We start from the raw sequence: 9,908 nt of genomic DNA on the forward strand, positions 1-9,908 counted from the left end.
GAGCTGGTTGACTTTTATGCGCAAGCGCCAAACAATCGACTAGCGTCATTTGAAAAATATTCACAATTATTCTTGCTGTCTTAATTATTGATGAACTTAATAAGTGTACTCTTCTCAATCACATTACGCGTCACTCGATATTGGTAGCGTAAAAAAAAAAAATCTTTAGTGCAAATCACTATTGATAGACGAAAGCTGTGGCACATGCGCACTTTAAAAACTCCATTTCCCAGACTGCTTTGTGGAAGAGTGTTTTCTTTAATATAAAACGGTCGTATGCAAGTTTGCTTGTGTTTTAATATTTTAATAACAATATACAATTTTGAGACATGACAACTTTTTAAGTTACGGAAATGTGTGTGAGCTCGCCTGCGGGTTAGTTGGTAGGTAATATCTGGAGATCGGACAGTATTTTAAACATTTTTCTTAAACTTAGGTCGGATTGGGAGCTTTCGAGGACATCAAGAGTAGGTATCTTTCTTTTTTTAAATAACGAAGGGTGTGAAGATGATTTATTTCTTACTGCACAATTTGGTCAATCGATCAACCTGTTATTCGCCGTGTCTAAATTGTTTAAAAGTTTATAGACTTGAGCAGACACACTGTTTAGGTTTGTAAACGTGTTTCTGGTTAGATGGTTGTGCTTCATCGTGGGGGAATTTTTCAAATTGTCTCCAAATTGCAGCAATGAGGAACTTGCAATATTGTTTGGTATCTTGATTTGGGCATTTTCCTGGCCCCTGAAATATATATATATATATATATTTTTTAATGGCGTTGTCCTTATAAAGTTGCGTTTAGGAGGCCCTACACACCGTAAACTGTCATTAACGAACTACTATTTTTTATGAGAGGTGCTTGCTCGTAAAAGACCTGCGGGCGGAGAAACGGCAGGAGGGGAAGAAAATAAGCCCTCCGAAAAACCTGTATTGTCGTGACTTTCGGATTTGTACAGCCGTGCATTGCCATTTTCGCCTGAAATGATCGAAGGTAGGTAACATTTCTTCTTTTTGAGTTGAAGGTGGCAATAGAAATACAAACCGCCTCGATCGCCTCCACTTGTCACGAAGACGAGATACCACCAAATCAAACAAATGAGGAACCCTGCATTTCTTTCCCCAAATAGTCTTTCCATATAATTCCAATAAAAGAATGCACTTAAAAGTGGATTACAGTTTCTTCTTCACGTACACAACACACATTTGTCATTAGTGTCTTTCCTAAATAGTGCAATTAGATTCTTCCCTGTATACATCTAATGTCGTGTCACTGAATAAGGCTATGTAGCGCATTTTAATGATTGTTTTCAATAAATTCCTCCATTAACTTTCCATAATCACCCGTCAGACACCCTGTTTCAGCTTTTCGTATAGGCGATATATTACAGATAATAATTTTAAAATTCGTATTATTTTATTGGGCAGGCAATATTGTCTTGGTAAGTTGTAAGCATATTTTATGTTGTTCGTACCAATAAACTGCAGTTTGACAACTTTAGTGCACAATCTTAATTTCAACCTCACTGATTTGCACTGTAAACCTTATCCCGGGGTAACGCTATGCCATTATAGTTAACCTTCAGTGGACACATTTCAATGGGTGGTTATGTTCGATGGTAGACTTGAGGGAAGCACATAATAACCATCGACCCCGCCCGAGTCGCTTCAGATGCTTTAAGCGACTATTTTATTTATGTAGATTTCCACAACACCCGTGTAATCTTCAAGCTCTTCCTTCCTGGCTTGATTTTAATCTCTTTCGGCAATGTGCAGCAAATGTGAAATTCTTACAGCCGGACAATTTTACTTTTTTTCCAGAAGACTCTATCGAGATATCCACATGTCCACGTATATTTAAATTCATTTGACACGCCTAGTCTCTGTGGCGCAATCGGTTAGCGCGTTCGGCTGTTAACCGAAAGGTTGGTGGTTCGAGCCCACCCAGGGACGGGTTCTGTTTTCTTACAAAATTCTAAAAAGCTGCGGGTCTGTAACCAACATGTTGCTGATTCCTCTCACGAGAACTGACTTTTTTTTATTTTTTAACTTTGTTGCCAGCCGCACACGGACGCGGGAGCAGCTTTTAATTTAGCGCATGCGCACCTGCGAGATGGGCCTTTCTTTTCAAGCTCGGGAACGTTAGTGCTTCTCGATTTGCACAAATCCACGTCAAACATCTCGCTGATTTCTTGATTGGCTCACGTAATCCGTCAAACGTCTCACTGCCTTTAGATTTGCTAACACTCTATATACCGTATACAGCACCTTTACGATATAACATACTCTCCCACGTAACCAGCAAGTTAATGAGTATGTTACAAATGAAGCATAAATAGACGATTGAGAACATTTTAATTACAGCCCTGTAGTTAGGATATAGCGGGTTGGAGAATGGATGGATGGATTGTTTTAGTCCTTCAGTTGGATGAGGAGTTGTGAATAGTAATATGACGTAAACGTGACATTTAATAAGAAATTAAGAAAAAAAAATAATTTAAACACATAATTATGCGCCTAATGTTTTTAAGAGCGCAAAACAAAATTGGAACACTTGCCGAAATGCCACACCGTATGTCAGGGTGCCCGTCTCACATTTAGGGGAGCACTTCCCAGAATGCACGAGTGCACGTACGTACAGTATTATGGGATGTTAAGACGAGAGCAAGGGACGCATAGTGAATTTGTAATAACTAAGAGTCCGTAGTATCCCGAATCAATGAGAAAGTGTGCGTTTGATGACCAGAAGTAAGTTAATTTGTATTTAACCTGCATTACCATTACACCGTTGAGGTGTTTAAAGTGTACCGTTGGTCGTTTACGTATAAAGAATGTCTGCCTCAGTTTTATTTATATACAGGAATATTTATTTCAATAATTTGTTACTAGTTTACCATGATACTTTAAGCTTTGATACTGTTTAATGATAAACTTTATTGCTTTAAATTTCATGCTGCCGACAAATTAGGGTAATACTGACATCTAGAGGACTTTGTATAATTCACTAACGAATTGTCTGTCTCCTCTTTATTGTTGATCACATAAACACCTATTCAGATACAGGCATGCTTCTTTATATATCATCAAATAAGAATTTCTTTCTGAGTTGCTGTGTGGTATACTCTGAATCCTTTAGCAGTATTCTGACCGACACTCCGGAGTGAACACCGCGTGTCCTGAACTCCTCACAAGACAGTCATCGTTGGCTACAAAGTACGTTTCTAAGGGGGAGTTTGTTCTTTTAGTTTGTAGGATGTGTACGTAGTAAGGCAGATGGCGGCCTTTCCAACAACGATAAAAGAGTGGGAAAAAAAAAATAACTGTTTGCACGTACGTCACGACCTCACTGGTCTTTTTAGATATAATACTGTACTATTAAAAATCCCGATTCTTTCAGGCCTCTCTATCTGGTTACTTGTAGAACCATTGCTTGACAAAGAACTATCATTCTGTGACAGATTCTCCGCATATGAAATTGGTTAGGCTTTGAAAAGGTTCCAAAATATGTGGGCAAAACAGAACTTATTAACGTCTAATGTTCTACCTAGCAGGATAATTGATCAAGAAAGAGAAAGAAAGAAATGTAGCAAGAGTCCTTTTAAAAGCAGGAAACCACTGGAATTTCTCAAACGTGTTATCTTATTCATGGTTAAAGAGCCTGTTAGGGATTGAAATAAATTACGTTCCTTACTGGAATCTTCAGGTGGCTAATTCTTTTGAGAATCAACAATTATTTCCTTAATGACTTCGCTCTGACAAGCTGCTTTAGTACATTGATTTTTAGAGTGCACGTGGACTGCTTGGTAACAATTTTAAGTACAGCGCATGACTTTTTCCACATTTTGTTATGTTACAGCCTTATTCCAAAATGGATTAAATTAATTTTTTTCCTCAGAATTCTACACACAACACCCCATAATAACGTGAAAAAAGTTTGCTTGAGGTTTTTGCAAATTTATTAAAAATAAAAAAAACTGAGAAATCTCATGTATATAAGTATTCACGGCCTTTGCTTAATACTTTGTCGATGCACCTTTGGCAGCAATTTCAGCCTCAAGTCTTTTTGAATATGATGCCACAAGCTTGGCACACCTATCCTTGGCCAGTTTCGCCCATTCCTCTTTGTAGCACCTCTCCAGCTCCATCAGGTTGGATGGGAAGCGTCGGTGCACAGCCATTTTAAGATCTCTCCAGAGATGTTCAATCGGATTCAAGTCTGGGCCACTCAAGGACATTCACAGAGTTGTCCTGAAGCCACTCCTTTGATATCTTGGCTGTGCTTTTAGGGTCGTTGTCCTGCTGAAAGATGAACCGTCGCCAAGTAATGACATTAATTCAGATTCCAATTATGCTACACTGAAATTGAACAGACCCATGCCTCTCAACTTTAATGGGGGAAAATGACCTACCTACAACCATAGTTCATGTTGTGTAAAGTGTCATTTAAGTAAACAACATAACACAAACATATTCAGACACTTATTTAGGCTCGCATATCAATTGTATTTATTTAGTTATTGTCACAATGCATTTATTTATTTTGTCTGAAAAAGCTTTCCATAGTCTCTGTGAATCTGCATTTGGAAGATGAACGGATTGGCACTCCTTCATAGTTTTTAACAAGTCATGTGTGTTACTGAGGTTTGTGCAAGAGGCAGCCAAGTTAGATAACACTTACTTAACAACAATTGGGTTGGGAACCAACAACAACTACTAAAAAGCTACTTTAGTTACCATGTGTTAAGAGAAACAATTATAAAATTCACGACTGGTCTGAAAATGTAGTTGATGATGCTGTTCAATTTATATTGTTTTTGAGAAACACTGCTTCGAACTTTCAACTGTTGAGGTGGCGTCTGCAACTGCAAACCGATGGTGTGCCGTGAAAATAAATGTGTAGTGCCCCTGGCTGAGACCTGAGAGAGACACACTCGGTCGAGACCTGTCTGAGCAGGACAGAACTACCTGGAGAGTCCGATGTAAAAGCAGGTCTGTGATCGCCATTTTAGAGACATGGCACTTGAGAGCACTTTAGCAGTTAGAAGACATGTCTGGGGTCCATCTTCCTGGGTGCATGTTCACCACTGAATTTTGCAGAACCGCAGGCCAATAGGCATAAAAATGACTTCTAACCCCGGGTCACATGGAGTGAGGCTGGCAGAGAGATGACCACCTGTATGACTGGGCAAAAGGACAAAGCAGCTGGGAAAACAAGTCCAAAATGCTCACTAAGTGCTGTGTCTGAGAAAAGGCAATCTCCAAGCTGCTTTTCTTTTTGCTGCCCCTTTAGCCAGTTTTTACATCTAAGAGATTTACTGCTTTTTTGGGTTACAGTAAGAAGTTTGCCACCACAGAAAACTAGCTGGAAAACACTACCCTACCTACACCTTTGCTCATGGCTTGCTGCAAAAAATCACTGTAAAAACTAACACTGCACATTACTTGGATGGTTATGTTGCTTTCTTTGCATAAATTAGCAAAGATGCTCCAAACTATAATAATGGGCAAGGATAACACCTCTGTTTTGTAGAATTATGTCATTATATTTGGGCAGTCAGCACTGTAAGCTACCTGGCAGGGCGGCAAGTTAAATACAGAGGTACTAGAGCAGGGGTATTGAATTGAAATTTAAACAGGTCTAAAAAACAAAATTTTCTCATATCAAAAGGTCCAAACCTCACATTTGTACTGTGATTCAGATCCCTATATATGTAGTCTTTGTCTGTAAAAATGAACAAACAAACAAGGTTACCACAGCACTGTTTACTTTCAGTTTTCAGTAAGGATGTTAAACATGTGGATCCTTTGAATTTAATTAACCTTGCATTTGTACAAAATACAAATGACTTATCTTTAATTTCTCATATACAGTAATCCCTCCTCGATCGCGGGGGTTGCATTCCAGAACCCTCCGCGATAGATGAAACCATATGTTTGTATAGTTATTTTTATATATTTTAAGCCCTTATAAACTCTCCCACACTGTTAACATTATTAGAGCCCTCTAGACATGAAATAACACCCTTTAGTCAAAAGTTTAAACTGTGCTCCATGACAAGACAGAGATGACAGTTCTTTCTCACAATTAAAAGAATGCAAACATATCTTCCTCTTCAAAGAATGCGTGTCAGAAGCAGAGAATGTCAGAGAGAGAGCGAGAGAAAAGCAAACAATCAAAAAATCAATACGTGCTTTTGTGCTTTTAAGTATGCCGAAGCCCCGCGAGATAAAGTGCAACAAGCACCGCGCGGGAAGCATATCTTATATCATTGAGGAGTTTTATTTAATACGTAATACATGCTCTGATTGGGTAGCTTCTAAGCCATCCGCCAAAAGCGTCCCTTGTATGAAATCAACTGGGCAAACAAACTGAGGAAGCATGTACCATAAATTAAAAGACCCATTGTCCGCAGAAATCCGTGAACCAGGGAAAAATCCGTGATATATATTTAGATGTGCTTACATTTAAAATCCGCGATGGAGTGAAGCCGCAAAAGTCGAAGCGCAATATAGGAAGGGATTACTGTGATTATATATATATATATATATATATACATACACACACACACATATACACAGGGAGGAACAGAAGTATTTGAACACCCTGCGATTTTGCAAGTTCTCCCACTTAGAAATCATGGAGGGGTCTGAAATTCACATTGTAGGTGCATTCCCATTGCGAGAGAAAAATTCAGGAAATCACATTGTACGATTTGTACAGAATTTACTTGTATTGCACTGCTGCACATTAAGTATTTGAACACCCGAGAAAATCAGTGTTAATATTTGGTACAGAAGCCTTTGTTTGCAATTACAGAGGTCAAACATTTCGCGTAGTTCTTGACCAGGTTTGCACACACTGCAACAGGGATTTTGGCCCACTCCTCCACACAGATCTCCTCTAGATCTGTCAGGTTCCGGGCTGGCGATGAGCAACACGGAATTTCAGTTCCCTCCAAAGATTTTCGATTAGATTTAGGTCTGGAGACTGGCTAGGCCACTCCAGAACCTTGATATGCTTCTTATGGAGCCACTCCTTGGTTATCCCAACTGTGTGCTTCGGGTCATTGTCATGTTGGAAGACCCAGCCATGACCCATCTTCAGTGCTCTGACTGAGGGAAGGAGGTTGTTCCTCAAAATCTCACAATACATGGCCCCATTCATCCTCTCCTTAATACAGCGCAGTCGTCCTGTCCCCTTTGCAGAAAAGCACCCCCAAAACATGATGTTTCCACCCTCATGCTTTACAGTAGGGATGGTATTCTTGGGATGCAACTCCTCCTTTTTCCTCCAAACAAGGCGAGTGAAGTTTAGACCAAAAAGTTCTATTTTGGTCTCATCTGACCACGACTTTCTCCCATGCCTCCTCTGGATCATCCAGATGGTCATTGGCAAACTTCAGAGGGGCCTGGACATGTGATGACTTGAGCAGGGGAACCTTCTGTACAATGCGTGATTTGAAACAATGATGGTATAGTGTTCTACCAACAGTGACCTTTGGAACTGTGGTCCCAGCTCTCTTCATGTCATTGACCAGCTCCTCCCGTGTAGTTCTGGGCTGATTCCTCACCTTTCTTGTGATCTGTGATACCCCGCGAGGGAAGATCTTGCATGGAGCCCCACTCCAAGGGAGACTGACCGTCGTCTTTAGCCTCTTCCATTTTCTGACAATTTCTCCAACAGTTGATCTATTTTCAGTAAGCTGCTTGGCAATTGCCCCATAGCCCTTTCCAGTCTTGTGGAGGTCCACAATTTTGTCTCTGGTGTCTCTTGACAGCTCTGTGGTCTTGCCCATGGTAGTAGTGGGACTGACTGTGGGGTGGACAGGTGTCTTTAAAGAGCTCAGACAGGTGCTACAAATTAAGATTACTGAGTGGAGTAGAGGCAGAGTAACAGGTCTTTGAGAGCCAGGTGTTCAAATACTTATGTACAGCAGTGCAATAAAAATAAATTCTGTACAGATCATACAATATGATTTCCTGATTTTTTTTTACATTCTGTCTCTCACAGTGGGAATGCACATGATTTAAGTGGGAGAGCTTGCAAAATCGCAGGGTGTTTAAATGTTCCTCACTGTGTGTGTTTATATATATATATATATATATATATATATATATATATATATAAAATAAAGCCTAAAAGTAACGATTTTATGTGACTTTTTTCTTTAATTGAACATTCACCTGCACGCTGCTGGACTGCAAATCAATGTGACAGGACCCTGGTGGATCTGTCATAGTGGGCTGTCAGTTTGTTTTTTTTACGTGCCCTCACTTTAGACTGCTGTGGATTGGTTTGCACAAACCATCCGTTGTTTTCTCTCGCAGTGGTGCTTCACATTGCTACTTTTCACTAGAGCAGGGGTGGCAAACTCCAGGCCTCGAGTGCCACAGTTTGCAGGTTTTCATTCTTACCATCTTCTTGATTAGTGACCAGTAAATGGATGGACTGCAACAATCTTTATATATTCAGAATGATGCAGTATTGCAATGTTTTTAACAGGAGATCTCTCTTGAGTTTGCACTTTGCAGCAGTGCAGAGGTCTAGCAAATGAATAACCACAGCGTGGTCACTAACTATGCAGAACCTGGCTGTAAAGATGACAATGAAATCCACTCTTAATCCTATTCATGGTTCCTTTTTGTGATAGGCGATTGTAACATTTATATTCCTACATGCAAGTGTACAAAAACTGTGCTATTCGTTCATGGCTTTCATCTACTCTCCAGCTTGTTTAACCAATTTAAAATTTTGACTTTTAATTTTTGATATTCTGTTTATTAGTATTATCTTTAAATTCATTTCTATTGTATTCCTTGGGCTATTTGTAAAACACTAAGCACAATATTAATAATAATTTGCAGTGCTGTAAACTTTGGTTGGATTTCTAGCCTGGTCAGTGTCAGCATCTATGCTACATGTGAATGATCAGAAATGTCGCTCTATCAGACATTTAGAATTTCATGTACATGAAGTTTCTAAAACTGCAGTATATACTTGGAAATACTTTCAGTTCAATTTTTTCTTTTACTGTAAATAATTCAATTAGTGACACACACAAGCAGTGACTTTGCTTATTAAAAACATATGCAAAGTAAGAATTCTCTTATAAATACATTTTCAAAGCTTTGAAATAAGAGGATCCAATCAGGAGATATCAAAACAATAAATATAAACTAAGTATGTGTGTAATAATCTTACTGCTTGCAATGGGAATCTAGTATATAAAAATACATTTTTGGAATTAAATATCCATTTAACTTAAACTTGTTGCAGGTTAAGGCAACAAGTAACATTAAAGCATATATACTTATTAAATTGTAACTTTATTATACTGAACAGACTTATTAAATTGTAACTTTATTATACTGAACAGCCTTGTACTCTCACGTTAACAAGAGAAACCTGAGTTTTGTCGCAGATAATAAAAGTGTAAGCATTAGGTTGACAGGTACAGCATGGATAAGATACAGTTTGATAACTATAAAGAAACCCATTTTACTCTTTCAAAACTTTGTGGGCATTTTCGGTGAGTAATACAAGACTACTGTAACAAATTTAAATTGTTGACCCCCCCCAAAAATAACCAAAAACTAAAATTACAAAATGAAAGACTAAACCTAAATAAATATCTAAATCTAGAAAAACCACCATGGACCACAGGCAAGTAACTTGCATATTAACACATATGGTCACTAGCAGGATTTGAACCCACAACCTAGGCGTTCAAAGTCCAATTTGGATTCCACGTTTTTCTGCCTAGACCGGGTGTTGAGGAGATTGGGGGTTTAAGGGTACTTCCAAATTTGAAACACCGTTTCCACAGTGTGTTCAACGATGCACTAAGGGCTTTGTTAGTGTCTTGTAAGCGTTAAAAATCTGAAGATTAATCCTGAACTAAAACGTTGACC

At 38.9% G+C, this 9,908-nt stretch overlaps 1 non-coding gene across 1 annotated transcript; it reads left to right on the forward strand.

Annotated features, from left to right (window-relative positions):
- Positions 1–1,875: 1,875 nt before the first annotated feature.
- On the forward strand, positions 1,876–1,949 carry trnan-guu. The gene has a single exon. It is a non-coding gene; the product is annotated as a tRNA-Asn (tRNA).
- The last annotated feature ends 7,959 nt before the right edge of the window (positions 1,950–9,908 follow it).

The sequence above is a fragment of the Polypterus senegalus genome, chromosome 4 (genome assembly GCF_016835505.1).
Source record: "Polypterus senegalus isolate Bchr_013 chromosome 4, ASM1683550v1, whole genome shotgun sequence".
Classification (NCBI taxonomy): Eukaryota; Metazoa; Chordata; class Cladistia; order Polypteriformes; family Polypteridae; genus Polypterus; species Polypterus senegalus.